Source organism: Bos indicus x Bos taurus, chromosome 14 (genome assembly GCF_003369695.1).
Source record: "Bos indicus x Bos taurus breed Angus x Brahman F1 hybrid chromosome 14, Bos_hybrid_MaternalHap_v2.0, whole genome shotgun sequence".
In the NCBI taxonomy this organism is placed as follows: domain Eukaryota; kingdom Metazoa; phylum Chordata; class Mammalia; order Artiodactyla; family Bovidae; genus Bos; species Bos indicus x Bos taurus.
The window spans coordinates 1,812,166-1,839,258 of NC_040089.1; the positions used below are offsets into that span (position 1 = coordinate 1,812,166).

Here is a 27,093-nt window from a genome sequence, read left to right on the forward strand (position 1 = left end):
GGGACCCCAGTGGGGAGAGGAGCCGGGAGGGGGCTCCAGAGCACCAGGGATGGCCCCTGGGGGCTCTTTAGTGGCAAACGCTGGGGAGGGAACTTGCAAACTCTTTGTGCTGGCCCTCTGGGGAGAACTGGGCAGACTGCCCTTGGCCCCTGCCTCCAGGAAGCCGCTGATCCTGCCACACCTCCAGGCCATCCTGGCCAGCCTTGGGCCTAGCACCGCGGAGCCCCATAGCCCATGTTCGGGGACTGAGGCTGGGGCCAGGGTACTACGGCCAATCCCAGAGCTGGGAGGCTGCCTGCAGGGTGGCCGTGGGATTCGAGACCTCACATGAGCCCCTGCCCCAGCGGCAGCACCCCCTCCCCTGGCCCTAGGCTGGGAACCAATGTGGCTGCCAGCCCCCCAGCTCTGTTGCCCAGGAGAGTCCCTGGTGGATGTCAGCAGAGCCCAGTGGAGACCCTCATCATAGTCTGGTGCCTCCTCCAACAGCCCCCCGACCCCACCACTCAACAGCCAACTCAGCCTGTCCCATCCCCCTGGACCCAGGGTCAAGGCCACCCCAAAACCGCACACCTGCCCCTAGAGGGTCCTGCTTGGGCCCTGCCCACCCTCTCCCCACCCCATCCCTGCTTCTGGGAGCCCACTCCTAGCCCTCCCATCTGGAAAGTGGATACAGCCTGGAGCAGACACTCTGCCTGCATGCTGGGGATGAGGGGCTGGTGAGGCACGGCCGTCTCCCCAACCTTGTGGCCTTATAGGCCTGGATGGGGCATCGGCCTGGCCCCGCGTGGCGGGACGCATGGGAAGACCTCCTCTGCCAGACACAACTCTCCACAACCTGGAGGATCTCTGTGCAGAGGGGCCTGTGGCCACAGAAGAGCCACCTGGGTGGGAGTCTGTGGGTGCTGGATGCCTGAGCCAGGGTCTGGCCCCGGGTCTGCAGGACAAAGCCCCTGCCCCCGAGAGGCAGGGCACGGCCCTGGGTCAGGCAGACTGCCCTAGCCCTGCCCATGCAGGGGCTCGTGCGAGCCGGCCTGCCCTCATCCAGACCGGCTCACTTGGATCCGGTCAGCCTGTGCGGGGAGCGAGGCCACCCCCGTGCCCTGCACAGCAGGCAAGAGGAGCAGTGAGGGTCACAATCAGGGCAGGGCCCTGTTCAGAACTGCCCCCCAGAAGTGTGGCGACATGAGAAGCTGGCCCGAGAGCAGGAAGGAAGCGGGGCAGGTGCTGGGGCCACAGGGAGTGGTCCCGGGCCCAGCGGGCAGGGGAGGAGGGCACCTTCTAGCCTGCACCCTGGGGACGTGGGAGGTGCCAATGGGCGCAGGTAAGGGGAGGTCAGGGTACCCTTAAGACTGAGGCTCCGGTGTGAGCCTTCAAGAGGCCCCTGGGGCTAGAAGATTGCCTGGCAGAGCCCCCCGTGGGGTTTTCACACAGGGTCCCACAGCGGGGGGTCGCTGGGGCCACCAGAGGGCCAGGAGTTCTCCAGAACTTGAGGGCTCCATGCCCTGGGCCTTGGGGACAGCTCTGCTGGCCAGAAGGCAGTCCCAGCTCTGAGCCCGAGCCCCTGAGTGGCCTGGTCCGGCCTCTTTTGGCTGGACTCGGGGCAGAGCTGGGCAGGAGGCCCAGGCCGCCAGCACGGATGGCCCCTGAGCCTGCCAGCGGCCACTCACCTGCACCTGCCCAGTCCCCGCCCTCTGCCCCGCCCCGGACAGGCCCACAGGTGCTTTCCAACAGCGGGGCCCCCCCGGCCCTATTCCCTGCCTGCCTGAGAGCTCCAACAAGGCCTTGGATAAACGGCTCAGAGGCCGCTCGGGCCGGGGCACACCAGTGTCAGGCCCCAGGTGACACAGCGGGGTGGAGACCAACCAGTCAAACCCATCCCAGGCTGGGAGATCACAGCTGAGAGGGGGTGGGGCCCACGAGGGAGCCCCTGACCCCGCCTGGCACCCTGGGGTAGTGTCCCCTAGGGGCGATGCTGGCAGGGTCCTGAGATCAACGCGGGTGGCCCCTGATCTTCACTGAGGGGTTCCTCTGACAGGGTTGGGGGCACAGGCCCGGAGAGATGGGAGGAGATGGGCAGGGGGCAGTCAGAGGACAAACAGGGCCTCAGAGATGACCAGACCCCCACCTTAAGCAAGTGGGTGATGGGCGGTGGGGACCCTCGCTGAGCTGGGGGAACAGATGCGTACGAGTATCTGTGTGTGCATGTGTGTGTTCTGTGTGCACACACGTGTGTGCGAGGCGTCTGCACACGTGGGCACCTATAGCATGCTCGCACGAGGCTGACGGCAGGAGGAGGGCTCAGTGTGTGCTATGGGATGTGTGGGTCAGTGACCCGGGAGGGGCCAGCCTGGAGGGGGAGCCCCAGGGAGCCCAGGGCAGGGCCTCAGAGGAGGGCCGGGCCAGGGAGGGCGGCTCCACACCCCTCCCTTCAGGTAACCGCAGTGGCTCATCTGAGCCGTGCTCCCACCCTCAGCCACACCCAGAGCCTGGGCCTGCCCTCGGGTCAGACTCCACAAGCCCACCGACCAAAGGTGAGGGTCGCCGGCCCCTCCTCTCGGAAGTCCTCACGGGGTGGCTGTCTCTCGGAGGCTGCAGGCCTCTGTCTGGTCCGTGGGTTCACAAATCCCGACTGGGGTCACTGCGGCGTCGAGCGCCCTTTGCCCGTCCTGGGCTCCAGTGATCAATGGGCACCCGAGCCCCTTCAGGGTCCCCGCCTCCCCAACCTGCCTGCGGCCAGGAAGCCTGCCGAGTGCCCGGCCCCAGCACTTTGGCCAGCCTCTGCCCCGAGCCTTCCGCATGGCCTCTCGGAGCCTGCAGGGCAGCCTCTGGGTGAGGGATGGGGGACCCCAGAGAGCCAGGTGAGGGAGGAGGAGCTGGAGTCATGGTGATGAGAGAGGGCTGACCGCACACCGGGCCGGGTCTCGGGTCTCAGGGGACCTCCGCGAGGCAGTAACAGTGTCAGCCCCACATCACAGCTGGAGGGGTCACCAATCTGCTGAGGGGTGCCCCACCCACCTCCCACCATGTCTCAGATGCATCTGTGCCCAGGTGGACTGTCCAGCCCCTGCCTGCCATCAGAAACCAGGGTGCCCCAGGTTCCCTGCCCACAGGGGCGTGGGCTCGATGCTGGCCCACCAGGCTCGATGCTGGCCCACCAGGCTCCGGGATTCTCCAGCCGCACCTCCATCCTTGGGCCCCTCGCTCCCCTCCTGGCCCTGCCGTCCCCTCCCCACCCACCCCAGGCCACCAATGGCATCCCCAGACACCAGCCACAAAGGCGCTCTGTTGTCCCGGCCGGCCCCCTGAACAGTGCCCGCCTGTGTCCTGGAGAAGGCTGCCCTGGGGGAGGGGCGGGTGGGCAGCCGCGGCACGGACGGCAGCCCGAGGGCTGGTGGGTGGGCAGGGCTGCGAGAGGCCACCTAAGGGCGCCTGACCACCCCGCCCTCCCCCCGTGGGATGCCCAGGGCCCCCACAGGTCCCTCCTGGGCCATGGCAGGTCAGGCAGCTAGTTTCCCAGAGGCACAGGCAGCCCCACTGGGCAACCCTGGTCACACACCCCAGACAGCCTGCCCAAGCGGTCTCAGTGGTGTGGGGCCACAGGGAGGGGCTGGGAGCCGGGGCAGGCCTCCGTTTACGAGCAGAACCGGGGGTGGTCTGCTAGGAGACCCTGGCCCCCAGCCCCACGACCACCACCTGCCCCCACTCCTAGCCCATGTGTGGCCAGCCAGCGTCCTGAGCACCCCAGCCGACTTGTGGGGCATCCCAGGCCTGCCCCGAGGGGGCCTGGCCGTGTCGTCCTCCCAGCAGAGAGGGGAAGCAGACCAGGAAGGGTCCCCAGGTCCAGGGGCGGGGGTGCCGGGGCGGGGCTGGGCTGCCAGTGGGGAGGCTCCCTCCCCTGCCCGCCAGCCTGGGCACCGGGGCGCCAGGGGAACCTGGCCGGGAGCCAGGCAGAGCCGCCCCGGAGGAAAGAGAAAGGCGGCCCGGCCGGAAGGTCCAGTGCTGGGGCGGAGAGAGGAGCCTTGTCCTGGGCTGGCTCTGCTCCAGGCTGCCCCGTCCAGACCCGCACTCTCATCACGCCTCTCCTTCCCAAGAGCCTGTCACCCCAGGCCACTTGCAGGCCTTGAAGACACCCCACGCTCCGCGCTCTGGGCCTGTGCTCACACCCGCCCGCTCTGAGCAGCTCTGCCCCACCCCCACCCCCCGCCGGGCAGACACGTGTGGTCCTTCGGGTCACGAGCCTTTGGGTCACAGGCAGGGTGGCTGCCCTGGAAAGCGTTACCTGAGCCTGCGGGGCCTCCCAAGAACAGACGCGCCCTTGCGAGCTCCCACCACGTCCTGCGACCAGGGCACACGCACACGCACACACAGTGCTCTTGTGTTGCACAGACACACTCTGCGGAGTCCCGGGCGGGGACAGTGAGAGCATCAGCCCCTTCAGCTGGGCGTCCCTCGGGGGCAGGGAGCTCTCCCAAGGAGGGGAGGCTCCCGAGATTCTGGCTGCGACCTATGTCCCTGCCTCTCCTCTCTGCGTCCCCCTGCTTGGTACCGAGAGGAAGCCCATGCTCCCCGAGGGAGACACGGCGTCCTCGCCCGCTCAGCTGCTAGCCACGGGTGACGCTCCACCCACGCCCCACGCCAGGGTCTGTTCCCGGAATTCTCAGCAAGAGGGGCTCATCCAAGGTCAGCGGTCCAAGGTCACACGAGGAGGGGGTGGGGATGGTGGCAAGATCGGAAGAGGCGGTCAGGAAGGGCCCTTGTGGCCGGGCCGATGACGCGGAGGTCCCGGGGGTGTCCCAGGGGTGTCAGGGTGTCCCTGACAGCATGGGGTGGTGGGAGGGGCGAGAACAGAGGAAGGGGTGCTTAACCTGGACACGCTTCAGGGAGCCTAGGTCTCGGGGCTCTCGACAGCCCCGCCCCGCCCCATGGCACCAGAGGCTGCATCAGGACATGCTGTCTGAGAGGAGCCTGAGCACTTGGTGCTTAGAGGTACCAAGGTTCCTGGCACCCACAGACACCTTCTTCCCCGTCTCCAGGAGGGCTGAGGGGAGGAATGATGGCAGAGTGTGGGCCGGGCCCAGCGCCACCACCAGCTGCACCCTGAGAGCTGGGGCTGGGTGGGCAGCGAGGGGGGCAAGCTGACCTGTGGCCCAGGGCGAGCTCTGGGGAGGAGGCTGACCCCGAAACCAGGGCTGGGCCAAGCCAGAGGGACATGTGCCCTTGCGGGTTGCACAGGGACTGGTGGGACCCGGAGGGTCAGGGCTTGGGCTGGGGGCAGGGACAGCGCTCTCTACGTTCTGACCTCACTTGCATCTGCCTGGACAAGCGGGCTGGCAGCCCCGACTGCCCAGGGCGGCGCCTACACTGCCTGTCCAAACTCCACAGGCCAGGCGGCAGGGAGGCTCCGCCAGCCCTGGCCACCGGCTCCAGGGGGTGGGCCCCCCACCATCACCCCCTGACCCCAGTGACTTGGCCAGGCCACCTGGGCCACGCATGGAGCTCCGAGGCCCCTGCCTGCCAGCTCCTCAGGTCCTCTGCCTCTCCTCTCACCTTGGGGACCCCTCAGCCGAGTCTCAGCTGAAAGTCAGCACCCCAAAACCAGCCACCCCGTGAGGGACGGGGGCAACCTGGCCCTCATCTCGCCATCCATCACAGCCTCTGAGGCCCTGGAAACCTCCTGCCCTGGAGGCCTCTCTGCTCACGCAGTCACCCGGTCACTCAGCAGGGACCAGTCCGTACCCCCACCCCCAAGTGAACCCTGGAGGATGCACACAGACCCCACGGGCAGGGACCCGCTGGAGAGTCAAAGGCGAGGGTCGGGGTGCTGCGGGGGATGGGAGGTGAGGGGAGGAGGCGTGGGGGCAACAGTGGGAGTGAGGTTTGGGGATGAGACAGCCAAGGGGTGAGCCAGGGCCTCCTGCCGCACGCAGGCGGATTCCATTGTCTAAAGCACTTTATGCTTGTAAAGGCACAGAACATTCTGGAAGGATAACAGGGACACCTTAACAGGAGGACCTGGGGTCTAGGGCGAGGAGACTCCCTCTGCACTCTAGCCCTTTAGGGCTGCTCCCATTGCTTGTCACCTTCCAGGTGCATGCGTTAGGAAGGTCTAACTCTCTGCAACCCCATGGATGGTAGCCCTCCAGGTTCCTCTGTCCAAGGGATGCTCCAGGTAAGAATATTGGGAGTGGGTTGCCATGCCCTCTTCCAGGGGATCTCCCCGACCCAGAGATCGAACTCACATCTCTTATGTCTCTTGCACTGGCAGGCAGGTTCTTTACCATTAGCGTCCCCTGGGAAGCCCAAGTAGAAATGAATTAATAAGAAAAAGCGGAGGGAATGGTGGCTGCAGGCAGGAAGGAGCCCCGATTCCCGCCACCCTGTGAGCCAGGGGGACACTGGGTACAGGGAAGGCTCCGGATGCTCCAGTAGAAAGGAATCCGAACTCCTCTGTGGCAGCGGCCACGGCCAAGGGTCCCGGGTCTCCTGCCGCGTCTCGCCCTGCAGAGGAGGCCTTGTGCCTCTGTACTCTGCCGCTGAGGCCCAGGCTGGGAATCAGGGGGAAGCTCTTCCCCTCTTGGGCCTTGCTTTCCCAACAACGTAGAGTGGGAAGAGGGGTTCCCCCAGCACCCTCTGCCCGGTATCCTCAGAGCAATGCCACAGCCCCAGACATGAATGTCCACCACGGGGCCCAGCTTCCAGGGCAGTGCACACTCATATTTGTGTTTTGGGTCTGTTTGTGGTACACACTGAAGGGGGTCTTGGGTGGTATCTGGATGACAAGAGGAGCCTGGAGTCCAGTGTGCTTGTGGGCAGAGGCTGCCCCCCAGGAGCACCTACCATCTCCTTGGCCATTGGGGGCAGGTCACGACCTCAGTCTAGGACCACTCCCCTCCCCTGCCATAGTCCCCACTATTCCCAAGACACAGCCCAAGGCCTGCAGGGCTCTGGGTTCTGGCTCCCTTCCCTCTGGAGCCCCAGTCCTGCTGTTCATCTCTCCAGCTCCTGCACACGAGCTGCCTACGCCTCACACCTGCCACAGGGCCTTTGCATGGCTGCTCTGGTGTGAGACCATCCTCACCACTTCCACCCCTCTTCTCCTGGTTTAGCTGCCATTCCCCATAGAGGGCTCTCGGAGACCCCTACCTCTGGCCTCCTGCAGGCTGCTGTCTTCCATGCCAGAGCCCATTCACTGAACTGAGCAGGGTCTCTTCCCTGCCTTATTCCCACTAGCCTTCACATGGCAGGGCACGCCCTCTGCCTTGCCCAAGCTGCACTCCCAGTGCACACGTGTCCACGTGGGCACCTGTACTTTCACTACATGTGTGCAGGCTATACACAAGGGTATCCAGGCCATATGTCTACCTAGAAATCGGTGCTCTGACCGGTAGCACGGCCGCAGCCACGCGGGCTGGAGCCCAGAGAGTTCCAGAGGACAGTGGGCCAGAGTGGGTCAGTCGGGATGCACGAAGCTAACCAACTCTCCGGGTTTAGGTTTGAGGGGGCCACGGCTTGCACGCCGCCACAGGACCTGCCGCAGGTAAAACGTGGTTAGATTCAATCCTGCCATCCCGGGCGCGCATTGACACAGATCTGCTCTGCGCACGCACACACGTGTGGCAGTCTGCGTGCCTGCCCACACAAGCCGCCAGCTTGCCGGCCGGACACGCACGTGCACGCGTGGCACACAGGTACCCAAACGCGCTCCTCACTCCCGTGCACCGCGCACGCGGGCACGGCGAGTGCGGGGAGGCGGCGGACTGCACTCGGGCCCTGACAAGGGAGCCTAGGGCCCGCCGAGAGGCGGGGGCGGCCGGGCTGCGGGGATGGGGCGGGCGCCCCGGCCGCGGACGAGACGGAAGGGGCGGGCAGGCGGCCGGTGGCGCGGGCGCCCTCTCTCGGCCGCTCGGGGCAGCGCGCCGCCCTCCGCCGCCGCCGCCACCGCAGCCCGGCGCCCGCCGCCCCGGCCGGAGCTGGAGGCGTCCCCAGGGGGCGGACTCGCCCTCAGGACCCGCTCCGGAGGCGGGCCCGGGCCAGGCGGGCCGGCCAGGGGGCGAGGATGCCGAGGGAGGTTGCCCGCACCCCGCCGCTCGTCCGGCCCCGCCGAGGCCGCCTCCTGCCCGGCCCCGAGGCCGCGCGTCCGCAGGCGCCCAGCTGCCTCCGGACACGGCCGGCCGGGACGCTGCGGGCCCGGGACGCTGCGGGCCCAGCGCATCGAATGTCCGGGAGAGCGCCGAGGGCCTGGGCCGGAAGGGCCCCCAGAGCCTCCCCCTCGCCCCCATTTCACGGACGCGGCCACCGAGGCCGGAGAGGGGCCGAAGCCTGCGGGCGAGGCAGGGCCCCCCAACTTGGCTGCGTCCCCTGCCGACCCTGGGTCCCGAGCAGAGTGGCGTGATGCCGAGGGCGGCGAATCCCCTTTTCTGCCCCCGCGCGGGAGCGCGGCGGGGACAAGCTCCATTCCCCGGGATCGGAGGCGGCAAACTCCGCGCTCGAGCCTCCGCGCCGCGCCCGCCGGCGGAGCCGCGCGCCGCCCTGGCGCATTCCCGCCGGCCTCGCTCTCGGCCTCCCTCCGCTCGGGTTCCGGGACTCCCAGGCCGGCCCCCCGCCCCCCAGATCCAGGCGCAACAAGTCTGAAAGCAGCGCCGAGCAAGAGCGAGCTAGCGAGCCGAGAGGAAGGGCGCGCGGGGCTGGGCGCTCCGGGATCCCGGAACGCGCAACGTTCGCCTCCGGGGACGCGGCGCGGGCGGCGGGCGGTCCGGACTGATCGGCGGGCGGCCCCCACCCCTTGAGTGGCCCTGACACTGCGCGGGCGGGGGCGCGCCCGGGAGCCCCCACCCCCTCCTTCGTCTGCTTGACCTTGCTGGGGTCCTCAAAGCCGGACCCGGCCGCACCCGGGCGTCCGGACGCAGAGTTTCGCGGCCACCTGCGGGGGCGAGGGAGGCTCTCTCCCTCGACCTCCCTCCCCTCGGCGGCGGCGAGGGTCGCCGAGGAATAGAAGGCTGCAGACTCTAGGAGACGCTATGGCCGCCTCCTCAGACCCCAAATACACGGTATTCCACCTCCGGATATGAAAAGAGACCCCGGCCTCCCGTTCGCCCCCATCCCGCCCGCACGGCCGCTGCTCGGAGGGGGCGTGTGTTTGTGTCTGTGAGGGAAGGCGCTGGGGGTCCCCTTAGGTCCCGAGGGTGGGTTGGGAGCGCAGATTTCCCAGCCCCCTTCCCAACACGTTTGCCAATTGGCTGCTTGGGGAGGGGGGTGCGCGCCCCCTGCCCACCCACACACCTGCACACATTTCAACTCCTCGGGAGTAGCTGCTAAGGAATTCTCGGCCCTGACCCGGGGGAATGAAAGGGCCGTGACGGGAGCGCGCGGAGGGAAAGGGCGCTGAAGCAGGGGTGGGTTAGGACTTGTCTGTGTCCATCCTGGCTCCCTGCACGCCAAGAAACTTGGAAGCCGAAAATAAAAGTGGGGAGGGTAAGGTGCCCAGCGGGCCGGGGCCAGGGTGCTGGAACGGGCGCTCCCTCTGAGCTGCCTGGGAAGTGACCCAGCGGGAGCCGCCGCACCCGGCAGCGGTCCACGGGCTCGGAGCCGCATCCTCTGACAAGCCTTCCCGGCCACCAAGCTTCGCGGCGATTTTCAGCTCCGCCGTGCCCTCCCGAAGCAGGCCCGAGGCGCGCTGTGCCCTGCCCAGGGGGCCGCGGGGACTAGCGGGAGAGGGCGGCCGGCCGGGCCCAGAGCCCCAACCTGCCCGGGAGGGGGCGGGGGCCAGGCTAGTTCCTCGAGGCAGCTGCGCGGCGGCCGACGAGGACCGACGGCCTCGGCCCGCTGGGAATGGGGACCGAGGAGTGCCCGGCGCCCGCCCTCGCCGCTTCGCGCGGAGAGGGCGCAGGGCCGACCCAAAGTTCGGATCCGCTTATCCGCGCGGCCTGTCCGAGCGAGTGGAAAAGATCAGAATGGAACGAGTCAGGGCGTTCGTGTGTGTGTGTGTGTGTGTGTGTGTGTGTGTGTGTGTGTGTGTGTAGGGGGCCGGACGGTGCTAGGGTAGCCCTCTGACCATCTGGGTGCAAGAGCACCTCCAGGGAGTGTCCGCCGCCGGTGCCGCGTCTACCGGAGGCTGCGAGGGAGAGCCTGTGCGTGCGGGGAGGACATCTCGGGCCCCTACAGGGGTTTAGGGGCTCTGGGTGTGATGAGGGGAAGGGGGACACACCGGGGTGTCTCTCCTGAACCTACCTGGGTCAGTGTGTGGCTGCGGGGCACCTCTGGGGCTCCCGAGACCCCTGCCAGCGCCCGTGTGGGTCGGGGACACAAGGGGAACGCCTTCCCCAGCCGGCCCTGGCTCTGTGCATGTGACGGGGAGGGCTGTCTTCCTCAGCCTGGCCTGCCACCCCGGCCAGGCTGCGGGTGTGTGGACTCGGGGGAGCCGAGCAGCGCCGAGGAACCTCTCCCACGTCCAGGTCGCCCCCTCCTCAACCCGCCCGGTGCGGGCGCGCGGAGACCTGCCAGATTCCGTCGCCGCCGCCGGAGGAGGCAGGGGGCGGGGGCGGGGGGGGGGGGGGGCGTCCGAGCTCGGAGCGCCAACCTCGGAGCTACGAAGCCCCAAACGGCGAAGTTAGGAAGTCCGGGCGTCCGCCCCTCCCCCGACCCCCCTCCCACCCTCGCTGCGCCCCCTCTCGCCGCGTCCCCAGTCCCCAGCCCCCCGCCAGAGCCTTCCTTACCTTCCCCGGCAGCAGCGGCCCCGCTGGCGAAGACTTGATCGGGCGAGTTGCAAATCCCCAGGAGCGCCCCGCGTCGCCGGCGGCCGAGCCGGGCGCCCGACCGGAGCGGGGGCTCCTCCTGCCGCCGCCACCCCCGGCCCGCTCCAGGCCTAGCCGGGACGCCCCCGGGAGCACACTCGCCGGCGCGCGCAGGCCCCCTCCCCTCCCCCCGCCTGCGGGCGCCCCCCGGACGCCCGGGAGGTCCGGATGCCCGGGCTGCGGGCGATGCGGGGCGCGCGGGCCCGGGCCCGGCCAGAACGCGGCGCGGCCGCCTGTGCTCCCGGCTCGCCGGCTCCACGCTCGTTCCGCCGGGGCCGCCGCCAACGCCGCGCCCGCCGCTCCCTCTCCGGCCGCCGCCGCCGCCGCTCGGCTCCTCTCTTCTGGCCCGCTCCTCTCGCCTTTTTTCCCCTTCCTGAGGGGGGGCGAGCCGAGCCGAGCCGGGGGCGGGGCGGCGCGGGGAGGGGGAGGAGGAGGCCGAGGACGGCGAGAAGGAGGAGGAGAGAGGCGGGCTCCTTCCCCCACCGGGCTGCCGGCGCTCCCCAATCTCTCGCTCTGAAACTGGATCCCGAATCGGGAGCCAGAGACTGCATTACGGATTACATCAGGCTTTCTAGAGCTTCCAGATCACACATGAGAGGGGAGCGCGAGCGGGGGGCGGGGTGTGGGGGAGGGGAGAGGTGGTGGGGCGGTGGGGGGGGGGGGTTACGGATGAACGCACACACGCGCGCACCGGGGGAAGCCCGGCGCCCGCCCCATGCAGCAGCAACACCAGGAGTTGGGTCTCAGCTCTCTGCCTCTCCCGGGAGCCGAGGAGTGGCTGCCGCGGGCCGACTGGGCGAGTGGACTGACGGGTGGGTGGATGGACAGGCAGGGCAGATGGATGGAGGGAAGGAAGTTGTACGGGGTTGTGCCCCGACGGGGCGCAGAGGTGCCAGAGAGGACGGGCTGGGTGGAAGGGCGGATGAGGTAAGTGGGCTTCGGTCGAGGAGGTGCGGGAGGGGATGCGTGGAAGGACAGATGCCTAGAGAGATGGGCGATGTGATGGATGGAAGGATGGAGGGTGGGTGGATGGATGGAGGAACCAGGTGGAAGAAGACGGGCAGGAGAGGTGGCGGCATAACTGGGCGAATGGCACCTGAGTGGAGGGCGGAAGAGATGGCTGGGCCATGCAGTTGCAAGGAAGGTGCGTGGATAGGTGCAGGAGGGGAGATGGGATGAGGGAAGCTCAGGACAGAAGCCAAAGAACAGACCCAGGCCCGCGTCCCTGAGGCTCAGAGGTTGGCGGACACCGGGAGGCCCAGCTTGAACGGCTCAGGTTGGGTTTGTCCAGTCTTTCCTCAGGGGGCTCTGTTCTGAGAGGCACTGAGGGAGGGGCCCGAGAGAAGAGCCCGGAGGGTTAGAAGCACCACTCCCTGAGGGGCGTCCTCAGTCGTTTTGCCCACATTCATGTCCTCCACGCACCCTCCTTTGACTCGGTGACAGTGGGAGCATCCCAGTCCCATACACAGGTTTTGTTTGTCCATAAACTGGGGGAGATGCCCCTTTAGCTGCTTCATCTCTCATCTTAAAGTGACCATAGTCCCCCTTCTTCTGAGGCCTTTGGCCAGATACCCATAGGGGGCCTCCCTAAAATGAAACACAGCATCTCGGAGAAAGGACCTCAGGGAGATTACTTCAGGGTCCTTCTGTACTAGGACATTTATGCCTCCCAGCCCCTCGCGTCTTTTTCATAACTTGTGGTCCACTCTGAATGCAAAATCCTCGTTGAGTCTTCCTGAATATGCAATAGTATACACATTTCTCATCTTAGCCAGCCACCAATGCCTTTGCGGCCCAAGCCCAACATCTGGTCCAACTGTCGGCTTTTTTTAGCTTCTTCCCAGAAGGCTCCATCAGGGTGTCATCACTGTCACCATCAACCATTAATTCACAGTCGCTGTCACCATACTCAGCCTGAACATTAGCATGTAGCCCCTCACAGTTCTCCCCATGGCCATCACTGTAACCCCCAAGCAGGACCTCTACAGCGCCATCACCAGCCACGGCACGTGGCTCACCTCATCAGGGACAGCTCCGTGCAGACCAGTCCCTCTGGGAAGGGCAGCCTGTGGACTGAGGCTCTATCGGGGGCATCCTGAAGGGCTGGTCGGAAGAGCTAGAGAGACACGGTCCCCAAGGCAATCGGAGGGCAGAGGAGGCCCCTTTCCCAGTCCACCCCCAGGGCAGCTGTATCCCTCCCCCTTCATCCCCGGGGAGAGGACCTTCTCCCCAGAGTCTTTGAACTGAGGGAGGAGGCAGAGGCGGTGCCCCTGGGGGGCTGCCGCTCCCACCCTTCCCGGCCCAGACCCTCAGGGCCTCAGCCTTTGCTTCGCTCTCCTTTCTGCACTAGCAGCCTGTGGCCACCAGGGGGCCTTTGCTATTAGGCCATGGACCGCGCCAAGGGTGCCTGCAGCTCTGAGTCAGGATTTCAGCTGCCGCTTTGCCACAGCCTTCCTTGCACCCATGGAGGAGGGTAGCAGCCATCCCACGCTCCTCTGCTCTGGGACCCCCGACGGGGGTTCCCAGGGCAAGGTTGGGGTCCCCTCCACTCAGGCCATCTGGTGCGAAGCGGTGTCCCCTGAGACAGGACTTCTCAGCAGGGCCCTGCCTACCCCTCCTCGCCTCCCTCCACTCTTTGTCCTTTCTAGAAAAGGGTCTCCTCTCCCCAGTTCCTGATCCAGACCCCAGACAGTTCCCCTCCTGAAGGCAGAGAAGCCGTCTGCCCCCTGCTCCTCAAGGAGGGAGCAGAGTCAACAGGGCCCTGGGATTGCTGCACAGGGAATTCTACCCACTCCCCAGGCCCGTACCCAGCTGAAGTCCTGAAACAGAGTTGCACTGGCCCCACTGGGGCTTCAGCAGCCATGGGGACCGTGACAGAAGGGGGTGAAGGTTTCTTGCAGCCCAGACATCCCAGGATTCTACACTTCTGAGCCAAAGGCCACTGTTCCTGAAATTTGCTCCCAGTTTACCTCCAGCATTCTCCACCAAAGCTTGTACAATCCCGATGGCTCACACTGACACGGAGGGTGGGGCCACAGCTTGTAGTAGTCCAAGGTGGCCTCGGCACCGGAGGTTGAAACTGATGGACCCATGCCAGGCCAACCCTATCCAGCCGGGCACCAAGTCTGGAACCTCTTCACTCAGCCCCAGAGGGAGCATGATATTAAACTTCATGGCCATAAACCAATCCCTGACTACAGCCATCGACTCACTGACCACTGACCCTATTCACACAATGAGTCCTGTAACTGGTCCCACTCTGAGCCCTGACCCTGATCCCACTCTGAGCCCTGACCCTGGTCCCACTCTGAGCCCTGACCCTGGTCCCTCTCTGAGCCCTGACCCTGGTCCCACTCTGAGCCCTGACCCTGGTCACACCCTGAGCCCTGACCCTGGTCACACCCTGACCCTGGTCCCTCTCTGAGCCCTGACCCTGGTCCCACTCTGAGCCCTGACCCTGGTCCCTCTCTGAGCCCTGACCCTGGTCCCACTCTGAGCCCTGACCCTGGTCACACCCTGAGCCCTGACCCTGGTCGCACCCTGACCCTGGTCCCACTCTGAGCCCTGACCCTGGTCCCTCTCTGAGCCCTGACCCTGGTCACACCCTGAGCCCTGACCCTGGTCACACCCTGACCCTGGTCCCTCTCTGAGCCCTGACCCTGGTCCCACTCTGAGCCCTGACCCTGGTCCCACTCTGAGCCCTGACCCCGGTCACACCCTGAGCCCTGACCCTGATCCCACTCTGAGCCCTGACCCTGGTCCCTCTCTGAGCCCTGACCCTGGTCACACACTGAGTCCTGCCCCTGGTCACATGTTGAAGCCCCAGACTGGTCCCACTGAGCCTTGTCCTCCTGGTGCTTTTACCCACTCAGCTCTTTATTCCCAAGCCTGAGTGTGCACGCGAAGGCATCCCTGAGGACTGAGAAACAGAAACTGTGTGTGGGGGGGGTTAGGAGGACCCCCAGTGGAGCAGCAGGAAGCCCACTTCGGGGTCCTATCTGTTTCCAGCCATTCTCACACAGGACCAGCCCCTCTCTGGGGAAGACGTGAGGGTTTACCTGCAGTCAGGGGGAGAGCTGGGATGGTCTAGAGCCGAGCCCCCCAAGTCCTGGTCTCCCCACCCGGCCTCCTGGCACCAAGGCTGAGTGAGGGCCTGCAGCACCTGGCACCCCTTCTCCAGCCTTCAGAGGCTGCCTGCGGGCTGGCTGGAGGGCACAGAGCAGGGGTCCCAGCCTGGGGACATTGTGGCCCTCTCCAGCCACTTGGTGGACTTTGTAAGCCAGAGGGTGGAGGTGGAGGGTGCTGAGCAGAGTGAGTAATCGGCTGATTCACATGCATGTAATTAGTTGTGGATGCAACATGCCAGCGTCAGCCTCCCAGCCAGGACACGCAGGGTCCGCACTGCCGCTCAGCAGAACAAGGCCCCGCCCTGTGGCCGCTCTGCCTTCCCGCTCCCCTGCTGCCCACCCGCTCAGCCCTGGACTCTCCAGGCTACGCGCCTGTGAGGAGATAGAAAGAGAAGGGATGCCCAGAGAGGAAGGAAGCAAGCCCAGGGCTCCCAGCTCCTCTGGCTAGCCACAGGCTCCATGGGCCCCTCCTCCAGGAAGCCCCCTACCTCTGGTGATCTCCCCCTTGGCAAGCATGGCCCCCGAAACACCCCAGACATCTCAGCCCACCTGCAAGCAGACAGGCCAAGGCCCTCCCTGGGCCCAGTGACAGTGACCAACCCTCCTGAACCCCCGGCCAGTCCAGAGCTGGGTGACTGGGCGGCGGGGCCAGCATAGGTGGGCCCGGGCAGGTCCAAGACATCCACAGTCCTCCGCGAACCATCGTCCTGCCCCAGCCTCAGCCAGGTCTGCACACACAGCAGCGACCCAGCTGGGGTCTGTGTCCTGGAGACCAAGTTCAGGGCCAGAATCAGCGCGAGTAGCCAGAGTCCAGCAGTGAGAGGGCCCCAGGGACTGACCTCCACACCCACCCTGCTCAGGCTGCTCATTCCTGGGCCAGGGGTCCTGGGGTGGGGGGGCGGGCAAAGGGCAGAGAAGGCTGGTCTCCAGATGGCTCTACAGAGCTGGGTGGTGGCCATGTTCTGTGCGGGGCTGACCAGCACATCCACCACTGGCCACTGGCTACTGAGTGTCAGGAATGTGGCTCGTGTGCTCGAGGAACTGAAGTTTTAATTTTACTTACTTTTCACTAGTTTCACCTAAATAACCACTTGTGGCTGGGGACTGCCCTACTGCATGGTGGCCTGTCTTCCCCGCAGGGGACTGGCCTCCAGGAGTCCTGAGGCTCCCCCTGGGGAGGGCTCTGGGCCGGAGGCGGCCTGGGATTTGTCATTAACTGGACTCCAATGAGCACGCGACCTGTGGCTCCAGGCTCCACAGCAGAGCTGGCGAGCCGCCTGGCATCTCGCCTTCCCCACGTCAGCCTCCAGGTGAGAGTGGGGAGTCCTCAGGGCAGGTCGGCACAGTGGCTGCAGCCAGACCAGGGTCTGGTTTGTATCCTGACGGCCCCGGCCTCTAGCTGTGTGACCTCAAGCAACTGCTTCCTCTGTGCCCGCTTCATCTGTGTGCCGGGGACAATAACGGCACCCACTGTGTGGTCTTTGTCAGGATCGAGTGAGTAAATCAAGGCGGGCCTGGCACAGATGGCCAGTTCCGATGGAGGTGTGGGCTCCACGTCAGAGCCCCAGTTTTCCTGCTCTCTGGTGCCAAACCTCCTGGCCTGGGCCCAGCTCCTGCCCCCTCCCACCTGCTTCTCCGCACTGAATCAGCGCAGCCACAGGGTGGGACCCCTGCCTCCAGGCCCTCGGGGTCAGCGGGCGTGACGGCGGCAGATGGCGGTCGGCTGCCCACGGCTTCGCCCCCTCTGGCCCCAGGGCCTTCAGCTCCTGCCGCCTGCCTCAGCGCCACGGAACCAGTGTCCTGTGGACCACTGCGCACGCCCTCAGGGTGCCCCTGCCCCGTGGGCCCCCGGCCACCACCTACGCCGGGGCTGAGTGATGGGCCCGGGGCTGGCAGGGCAGGAGGTGGGGGGAAAGCTGCCTGCGACTTCAGCAGTTGTAACCCTTGCCCTTTGGAAGTTCCTCCCGCACCTGACCTTAAGCCCTCTTGCTGCAGCCTCGACCCCGGCCCTCCATCTGATCCCAGCTCCCCACCTCTGCCTAACGCCAGGCGTGCCTGATGAGGAAATCTCAGATGGAGGGGTCCACTTGGCAGTTGGGGTGGGGGACACCAGGCTGAAAAGCTGGAGGCCCCCTGGCAGGGCACTTTCAGCCAGGCAAGGCGCTTTCTTCCCTTGCTGCTGTCAAAGCCCAGGTGGTGCTGGGGTGTGGGTATCTAGGAGGGGCCCACGCCTCCCGAGCAGGGAGCAGACAGGCAGGGGCAGAGTGGGGGAGCAGCCAGCCCCACTTTGGACTCTGCTGAGCCCAGCTCGGGGCCGGGACAGCCCTTCTGCAGGGAAGGCGAGGAGAGGTGAAGGCCCCGGCTGAGCCCATCAGGCAGGACCCAGGCAGACTTCTGGGGGGAATGGGTCTTCTGTCTGGGGGACTCGGGACCAAGTGCTTGAAGAGTTTCTCCCACCCAGCCCTCAGGCCTCAGTTCTCAGTCTGCATGGCCAGCTGCTGCCCGCAGGCCCGAGGGGCCCACAGCCCGGGCCCTGGATGCCTGGTTTCCTGGCCATGGTGCTGAGTCCTCGGCCTTCTCCCAGGGAGCCCGGGACACCGAGCTTATGTAACCGGAGTGCCCTGCCCGGCACCCCTCGCCTGCCCTGCCCTCCCAGGGGAGGAGGAGGCCGGGGTAGTTTCGGGCTATTTTCAACCACTCGTTCTCACAACTCTCGGGTGAGAACCGGGCGCGATTGGCGGGTTTTCCTAACACCCCTGTGGGCGGCAGGGCCAAGGAAATGCAGGTCAGGGAGAGGCGAGGAGGCTCCAGCCCATAACAGGCGTTGTTGCTGCTGCTGCAAGGGTCCCGGGCTGGAGCCAACTGGGGAGCCCGTAGGGTCTCTGAGACCCGGCAAGTGGGCAGCCGGTGGCCATGCTCCCCACATGTCCGCAGCAGCCATGCTGCCAAGGCCACTCCACTCTCTGTCTCCTTCTGCAACCTCCAGGGGCTACAGGGCATGGCGCCTCTTGGAAATGGGAAATCTCGTGGCTCAGAGAGAGGGTGTGACTGGCCTGAGCTCACACAGCCAGGATTGACACCAAAGTCTTTCCTCTGACCAGGTGGGACCTAGAGTCATGGACTTCTTCTTCAAAAAGAGGGAGGCTCTTCAAGATTGACAGTGCAGACAGGGAAGGCAGGGTCCTTACATGTAGCTCCTGGCTCGAACCCTGGACACTTCCAAAGCGCCATTTCCAGTCCTCACCATCCTGACTGAGCCCCGACCCTCCCTGGTCAACCCTGAGGATGACCATCCACAGCGGCCACTTGATGGGTTTTCTTGGACCCCTCTTACAGGCTGGCACCTGTGTGCCCCAGCCCTGCAGTTCTGGTTCCCAGAGAGGCTGGCCAGCAGCGCCCGGCTTCCGCCAGGCCCTCCCCCGGGCTGAGTGAGCCCTTGGGAGGGCGGACACGGCGCTGCTCTGGGGGCTTTCAGTGGACAGAGATTAAGCGTTGAATAAACAGTGCAGTGAAAATCAATACAGGCAATAGCAGAGATCACAGAGCTGATGGAGCCAAGGCTCAAGGTGGCCTGGCCGGCTCTACACACTCGCCCACCACACGTGGTGCCCAGCAGGCTCCTAGCGGCATGGGTGATGACTCAGCCCCCTTGCCCCTCTGGGTCACAGGCCGAGTTCTCCCCCACAACCCAGCACCCTGCCCAGGTCCCCGAGACAGGCACATTCCCCAGCTCTCACCGCCTCTGAGGGCCAAGGAGGCCCTGGTGTCCACAGAGAACCTGGACACCACCTAGGTCTCCACATGGGTCCTCCCTGCAGCCCCCGAAGTCCCATCACCATGGCTTCACTAGGAGGCCTCACGAGCTCTGGCTGCCACTGGGCAGGAGGACTGGTCTGGGCACCGCAGGACACTCCAGCCTGGGTGCTGCACGGCCCGACAGACAGGTGTGTGGAGGAAGACAGACGCACAGTTCCACACCGTGGTCTCTCAGGGAGTGGCCTCTGACCCCCGGTCCATCAGGTGACTCCCTGGGACTGTGAGACGGGACTGTGGGTGTGGGCTCTTGTTGGTCTCGCTGTCGGACCCCAAGCGCTGGCGGTGGAGAGAGAGTCCAGGGCCCCTGTGGAAAGTGCTGGGAGGGCAGAGGGAAGAGCGAGAAGGGGGTCGGGGAGTGGGACGGATGCCACACCTGAGATGAAAGAGGGAGGCTGGCACCTCCGGGAGACACGTGGACACCATGTGGAGCAGAGACGTGGCGAGCACACTGACCTGCTGTGTTCTCTGTCACAGGCAGAGGTTTCTAAGCCTCTCCTTCCACCCAGCCCTGTTCCCCCTGGATCCCCGCAGCCCTGTCCTCCCCCCGCCAGTCCTGAACCAGACCAGGGCAGGGCAGCCCAACCAGGGCCAGGTGCGGCTCTCCCAGAGGCTCCCTGGGGATTCGCATGTTCACTTGCATGTTGTTTGCATTCCAGTCAAAGGTGGCATCCCTCTTCCAGCTCCTGGAGTTGGTTCCTGGAACTGCAGCACTCCCAAGACCCGGCAAGTATGTGGTTGCTGGGAGGGGGGCCAAGAGAGGGAAATGGTCTTTATATACTGAGAAGAAAGAATAACAGTTGCTCAGCACTTCAAAATTTACATAACACCTTCAGATAGTTCAATTTATTTCACTCTCAAAGCAACATGGAAAAACAGACAGGTCAGGGAGCATAATCCTACTCTTAAAGGTGGGGAAACTGAGGCTCAGAGATGGCAAGCCAGCTGTGCGAGGTCACGCGACACGCAAAGACCGTGGCAGGACCTCAGGCCTGCGCCTCCTCCAGCTCTTCCCAACTGCCTGCCCTGACTGGCAGGGCCCTCTACCCAGAGGCTAATACAAGAGGGGAGTGGTGGTGATGGTGCTGCTGGTGATGATGATAGAGATGGTGGAGATGGTGCTGGTGGTGGAGACGGTGCTGGTGGTGGAGATGGTGCTGGTGGTGGAGACGGTGGAGATGGTGATGGTGGTGGAGATGGTGGTGGTGGGGGAAATGGTGGTGCTGGGGGAGATGGTTGGGGGGGAGATGGTGGTGGGTGGGGAGTTGGTTGCGCAGGGGAAGATGGTGGTGGGTGGGGAGTTGGTTGCGCAGGGGGAGATGGTGGTGGGTGGGGAGTTGGTTGCACTGGGGGAGATGGTTGCGCTGGGGGAGATGGTGCTGTGGGAGATGGTGGTGCTGGGGGAGATGGTGGTAGTGGGGGAGGTGGTGGTGGTGGGGGAGGTAGTGGTGCTGATAACGGTGGTGGTCGTGGTCGAGATGGCGGTGGTGATGGCTCTGCTAGTGGTGGTGATGGTGGTGGTGGTGGTGATGGTGTGGTAAGGACAGTGGTGATTCTGATGGTGTAGAGAATGGGTCTGCCTGGTGTGGATGTCTTCAATGCACCCCGGCTCGCACAGGGTACTGCCCCTCCTGACGGGTGTCACCAGCTGGGCTCATACTTTCCCAGGGAGGGAGCTGAGGCTGCAAAGGAGCCTTTGAGAATCAACCAACTTGAGTGTCCCTGGGAGCTGGTGGGCTCAGTGCTTCAGGGAGAGAGAAAGGGGGAACCACAGCCCCTGGGCAGCGTTCTTCCCTGAACGCTGAAGAGGGGCTCAGATGTAGAATGGCGGCCTTGGGAACCAGCCAGCCAAGTCATGTGCAGGGGGTCCAAGAGGGGCCCCACTCTGTGGTGGCCACCCTTGATGGTCAAGGTGCCGCAAGGGTCTCCTGCACCCCTGCTCCCTCTGGGGGACACTGTGCCCACGCGAGCCTCCAGGACTGCTGAGTTGTCAGCATTCCACATCATGCTGCAGAGGTAATGGACGCCGTTTCTCTTTTAAAACATATATATCTTAAGTAACGTCATGTAAGTATGCTGACAAGTATGGGGGCAACACGGACTGGGGACCCCAGCCCAGGACCCAGCTTCAGCAGAGCTCAGTGTTTTTCCTGAGATCTTTCTGGCTTTAGGGGGAGAAAGCCTCACCAACGTGGGCGAGTTCTCTGTGGCTCTCCCAGCACGCCCTCTTCTGCCCGTGTTGGACTCGATCACGCCTCTGCGTCTTCCCTTACGTCTCCAGGCTGCATACACTGATCCAAACCATGCCCGTCATGTGCGTGGTGACACGGGTGGTGGTCCCAGGCTAAACTCCTTTCAGCTATCAGCTCGACTCTGTCTGCAGGGTTAACGCAAGTGATGGTTCCTCGTCCTCCCCGCTGTGAGGTGCTCCACCCTGGACCAGGCCTTGGGCTTTTCACCTGTCCTCTGTCCCGACCACATTCCCAGAGCTTCTCTTTGTCCAGATGTGGCTGCGTGGACGGGCTTCCAGCAGTGCCCGGCTGCTTTCTCTGCTGGTGACCCCTGGGGGTCATGGGGTGGGTTTTCTCCAGGGCGTGTATCCAGGAAGACAAGGTCTGCATCAAAGAGCACATGAAGCTTGACCTGTCCAGCCCTGGAAGCTTGACCTGTCCAGCACCCGAGGGGCGCTGGCTGTCACCTCTCCTGTCCTTGGCGCAGGTCCTGCCTAGGGGCACAGATGGGCATCTCCTGTGGTTTACATTCGTCTTTCCCGGTCCTTCAGGTGACCCTGTTGACCTAGGAAGCTGAGTGGAAAGGGAGAAGGGAAAGGTCAGCTGGAGCAGGTCAGTGGAGTAGACCTGGAGAGACTCACACCTGCTGCCTGCCAGCCCCTGAGAGCGGCAGGAAGGCAGGGGGCCGGGCCCGGGTCTGGGTGTAACCTGGATTCGGCTCCTGCTCTGAGCACCGGTGGGAGCGGCAGCTCTGGGGCCTGAGAGAGACCCGGGGTGGGGGCTTGTCTCACGCCCACTGCCTCAGCCCTGAGCTCGCAGCCTTCCTGGTTCAGACCCCGTCTTCCAACACGGCTCATTCCTGAATCCCTGGGGCCCTCCTTCCTTGTCAGCCAGGCTCTCTGTGGACGAATGACCCAGTGAATGATTGAGTGAATGAACAAACCAACTAGCCAGGAAGACTTCACTTAGGAGCCAAGATGCCCACTGACTTAAGGACGTTAAATCACCTTCAGGCCAACAGCTTAGAGGCAGCGTGTGCCAATAGGCCTTTGGGAGAGTAGGGGTCCGGGTGCCCCTGGATGAGCCCTCCAGCCCTGTCAGAGCCGGGCCTGGCCACGGGGTGCAGGGCTGGGGCTCTGGCTTCCTGTCTTCCTGGGCACCCTTGCTGCAGGCAGGCCAGGTGCCAGGCCAGGTGCCACCCCTCCCCTGTCAAGCTTGACGCGTGGAACTCGATGGGTGGGGAGAGGAGAGCGGCAGACGAGGCCGGGGCAGGGATGGGGGTCTCCAGGGGGGGTGGCCATGACCTCCGCGTGGTCTGAGAGCAGCCACCCCGGGTGAGGTCCACCTGCTGACCTAGCCCAGTGAAAGGGAGAAGCAGCCGGAGACACCCACAGAGGGGAAGGGGCAGACGCTTCCAGCCAGGGCGCCTCTCCCCACCAGTCAACAGGCCCTCCCCGTGCGCCTGGCCAGGCCCCGGGAGGAGGCAGGGGAGTGACTCTGGACGCCCCAGGCTGGCTTTCTGGGGCCGTGCTCATGGCCAGGAGCTGCCTTGGGATTCCTCGTGGTGTCCTGTGGCCTCCCCGGGAAGGGCCACCTCTGGGCCAGCACGCTGCCGGCCTGTCTTGGGCCTGCCTCCCGGGCACACGGCCCCAAGCCCTCTCTCCATGCAGCCCCCTGGTGGGGTGGGCAGGGGGGCCCGTGTGCCTGGTTGGCTGGAGTGTGACTCAGCCGGAGATGCATACCAGCGAGTGGCGGAACGTTGCCGCCAGATTAAATGAGGCGCCTCAGAATTAAAAATACATATTTATTTTAACCGGTCGGGGTGTTTGGAGGGAGATGAAAGGGAGGGGAGATGAAATATTACAAATTAGATAATTAAGGCCGCAGAGAGGCGCGTGTACTGGGCTGGGAACCGGGAGGGTGAATTCCCCACTCCGCGCCAATTCAGAGGGAGAAAAAGGAGTGAGACGCAAAGAGGGAAGAAATAAACAGGCAGCCAAGAGGGTTGGGTACTGCTCCGTCCGAAGAGGGGATGGGCGGCCAGCTGAGCTGGCCTGGGTAGGGGTCAGTCGGGCCCGAACGAGGTCGGGCACCAGGCGGGACGAGCGGGAGCCCAGAGGTCCCGGTGAGGCGCACCTGATGCCGGAGCAGGGCCCAGCGGCTTCGATCAGAGGCCGTGTGCTGGAGGACCTGAATCCCGGGGGAAAGCTCCGGTCCCGGGAGGCATGTGGCCCCACAGACAGCTGGGTGCTGGGCTGGCAGAGCGGGCCACTGGTTACCAGGGGGAGGGCATGGCACCAAGGAGACGGGTGGTGCAGGTGGCTGGCGGTGAGGACTGGTGGACTCAGGGGCCAGGGACGCCAGCATCCTGGGATGGGAGCCCTGCGTGTGCGTCTGCGGGCAGGCGGCCCCAAACGCCAGCTCCAACCCTTCGAGCTCCTGAGGCCTGGGGCCAGTCACTTCACTTTGCTGCCGTCCGTGTTCCTTGACCTCCCGTTTCTGTAGTCAGATTCTTCCCCGAAGCTGGGGGTGGGATGGAACGTGGCAGGCGGGGCAGGGCCCTGGTGCCCCTGGTGGTCAGAGGGCAGTGTGGGTGATGAAGCAGAGGCTCCGTGCTGGGGTCACCCGGGGCCTGGCACGAGGGGCTATGGAGTCTGGCTCCTGCCCAGGACGGGCCGGAGCCCAGCTTCTTGGATCAGGTGAGGGAAGGGAGAGGGTTTAGGGGGCCTGCCTGGGGGTGTCTACAAGGCCAGCGGGCCAGGGCGTGTGTGTGTGTGTGCGTGTGTGTGTGTTGTGTAGGCAGTCCAGTCTCAGCATACCCCACTCACCCCCACCCCTGGAACCTCACTGCAGCGTTCACTCTGGCAGTGCCCCGAGTGCCCTGGCAGGCGATGTGGGTCACAAACGGGGCCAGGGCTGTGGAACTTGTCCCTCCTGGGCTGGCCTCCTTTGTGCCCATGGCGCCCGCGACCTGCCGGCCCCAGATTTAGATGCGTGAAGATCTTCAGCTCCCCAGGCCCTGAGAAGGTGGGGAAGGCTATTTTCCAACCAATACAAGGAGAAAAGACCCAGGACTTCTCCCTGCCCTGGCCCCTCCCTGCCCTTGGAGCCCAAGCGCTGATCTGAGGGTGGGGGATGGTTCCTCACCTTCACCCCCCATGACCCCCTAAAATGCGGCACCCCCACCTCTTGGCACAGCCAGCAGGGCCTGGAACCACCTGACCAAGAGTGAGGGGAGGTGCTGAGCTCCTGGGACCCCCGCAGGCGCTGAGATGCGTGTGTGTATGCTGGTGTGTGTGTGTGTATGTGTGCACAGAGCCCGTGCTGCACACACGCACCACACCTGTGTCAGTGTGTACACCCACAAGGACACAAGTATGCACACGGGGGCTTGGCCATGGGTATGGCGCACCAGTGTGCGCACAGGTCACACACGAGGGCACTCATGTGTGTGAGCGTGAACACTAGCACAGGACACCTGTGGAGACCCCACGGGCATGAGAGCACAGGTGCGTGGCTTTGTCATGTGTGTGCGCGCCCGCCTGGCATGTACGTGTGGCCGGAGGAGGGGGGAGTGGCAAGCCTGTCTGCCCTGGAGAATCTGGGGGGCCTGAGGAATAAAGCTGCCCGGATTGTATAAAGGTCATGCTGTGCTTTTCACAGCTCCAGGGAAAGTGTGAGGTGCTATCTGCGAAATTTAAATTGGGCCGAATGGAGACTGGCAGCGTCCTGGGCTTGGCAACCAGGAGACACCAGTTCTGCCCCCGTCTGAAGGGCTGCTCACCCCATGCCCAGCCCCCACGCCCTCGCCCCACTGCCCAGAAGTGCTCCTCCTCCTCCAGGAAGCCTGCCCTGAGTGCCCCAGCCTCCTTTCCCTCCTCAGGACCCTGCCCACACAGGGCAACTGAACCGCACGCCTCTCTCACAGCACTTGTCTCCCCCCACAGTATCTATTGGGAAGGTTTCAGTGGACAGTAACAGAAATCCATCTCAGCTGGCTTAAACCATAAAGGGAATGGATTGACCCCTGTAAATGAAGACAACATGGGTTTCAGGCAAACTGTGATCAAGGTTCCAGCTCGGCTTCTCTGAAATCTCCTTGTTTTGCCTTATCCTCACGCCTTGACTTTACCTTCATAATGGCCCTCTTCACAGAGCAGGGTGAATCAGCATCCATATCCTCACCTGCACCCCACACAGTCTTCCTCATCACACATCTTGTACCTCATGGTGCAAGGTAACTGCTTGAGCTCCAGCTGTTGCGTCTGTCTTCTGGCTAGTAGGAAGGCAAAGCAGAGAATAGAGGTCTGCTCTGCTCTTTACAGGTGCTTCCCATTCATCACTTCCTATGAATCCTGTTGGTCAGAAAGTAGACTTGGGCTGCCCCACAGTGAAGTCTTTATTCTGGCAGCTACTCACCCCCTGCAGACCCAGGGCTCTGTTCCGAGGAAGGAGGGGCACTGGGTGATGAGGGCCTGGGCCCGGGGGCTACAGGAGTGCTGAGGTGATCCCAGCACAGGGCCTGCCCTCACGCCTGGGCCGAGCCCTCAGCCAGAACTTGGCACCCATTGGCAAGCGGAGCCGTACCCCCCGTGGGAGCCGTGGCCCAGGGGTGACCTCCCTTGGTCATCCATAGATCACTGGGGGCATAAGCCTCAGACCCAGGTCAGAGGTGACGGGGGACACAGAGATGGTCAGACATACGCCCACTCTGGGCAGGGAGGAGGCAGCGTGGGCCAAGACAGGGAAGACCCCCATGGACGGGCATGGGGCAGACCACCCACCGGGAACAGCCACTCAGAGGTGGACCATCCAGATGAGGAGATGGGCTGGCCTGCCTCAGAGGAGGGGCCGGGCATGGTGTGCAGCGTGGTGCTGCCACCCCTGCACCCCCACTGTGCCTGTGCCCGCCCGGCCTCCGAGGGCTGCGTGTGGCTACGAGGCCTGCAGAAGGGCCTGGCCTCTGCCCAGCGAGCCCCCAGCGGCCTGACCGGCCACCCGAGCCGCCCGCCTCCTGCCCTCCTGCCTCGCCCCAGATCCTCGAACCACGGGGGCCGTTCTCACTCACTGGCCATGCAGGGAGCCAAAGTGTCATTTAATTAATTAACAAGTCCTCTCCTGCAGCGGGAGGCAGTTTTTAGCACAACCCAGTTTGACGGCGTGAGTAGTCATTGGCAGCCAGGCGCCTGGGCCGGGATCCCACTCAGAGGTCTTTGGGTGCCCCAGCCCCAGCCACCCTGAACTGAAAGGAGTCCCTGCGTGGTTTCCAGGCCCGCCCAGCATCGCTGCTGCCCCCTTGCCCCTCCCCTTTGGTGGTGGACAGCCGGCGCAGAGCGACCAGAGGGCAAAGCAGAAGCAGAGGCAAGACCAGCTGTGGCGTGGGAGGGGGGCCCTTGGCTTCAGGCGGCCTTGGGTTCAAATCCCAGCCCTTCCTGTGCCCACTGCCACCTCCAACTGGGCCTCAGATACCTCATCTGTGAAGTGGGGCTAAGGTGTCCCCCTCACGGGTGTGGTGTGTCAGCGACCAGCAGGGACCCACACACAGTAGGTGCCCAATAAGTGCCATTCTCCATCTCTTATTTCCACTGTAATGGGGCAGGGCCCCGCTGCATTCAGAGTGTCAAGGTGGGGAAGACGGGACACCAAGGGGGAGGAGGCAGAAAGGGGGAGCCGGGGAGCCACAGATGAGTGTGGAGGGCCGGGCCCCGCTGGCCGGGGGCGGTCTGTCTCAGCGCCACGGCAGGGACGGCCCTCGAGCTGCTGTCCCACCCAGACTGCCCCCGGGGCCCGGCCGTCCCAGCTCTGAGGCCCTCGCCCCAGACATTTGTTGTCATTGGTTGTGTCTGACTCTTTGCGACCCCATGGACTGTAGCCCACCAGGCTCCTCTGTCCATGGCATTCTCCAGGCAAGAATACTGGAGTGGCCCTCCCCCAGGGAATCTTCCCGACCCAGGGATCAAATCCACATCCCCTGAATTGCAGGCGGGTTTTTTACTACTGAGCCACCAGGGAAGCCCGATAGACTCACAGGAAGTTGCAAAATTGGCACAGAGAGAGAGGTCCTTCATCTGGGAATGTCATCATTTCACCTTCCTTCCCGAAAGGTATTTTGCTGGACATAGAAGTCTGAAC

At 64.7% G+C, this 27,093-nt stretch overlaps 1 protein-coding gene across 1 annotated transcript in view; it reads right to left on the reverse strand.

The window, feature by feature from the left end:
• Positions 1 to 10,864, reverse strand: part of ADGRB1 (adhesion G protein-coupled receptor B1) — a 77,678-nt gene extending 66,814 nt beyond the window's left edge. Inside the window, 1 exon segment of the mRNA XM_027560696.1 lies at positions 10,713 to 10,864. The gene's annotated coding sequence lies outside the window, so the exon portion shown is untranslated.
• Positions 10,865 to 27,093: the final 16,229 nt, after the last annotated feature.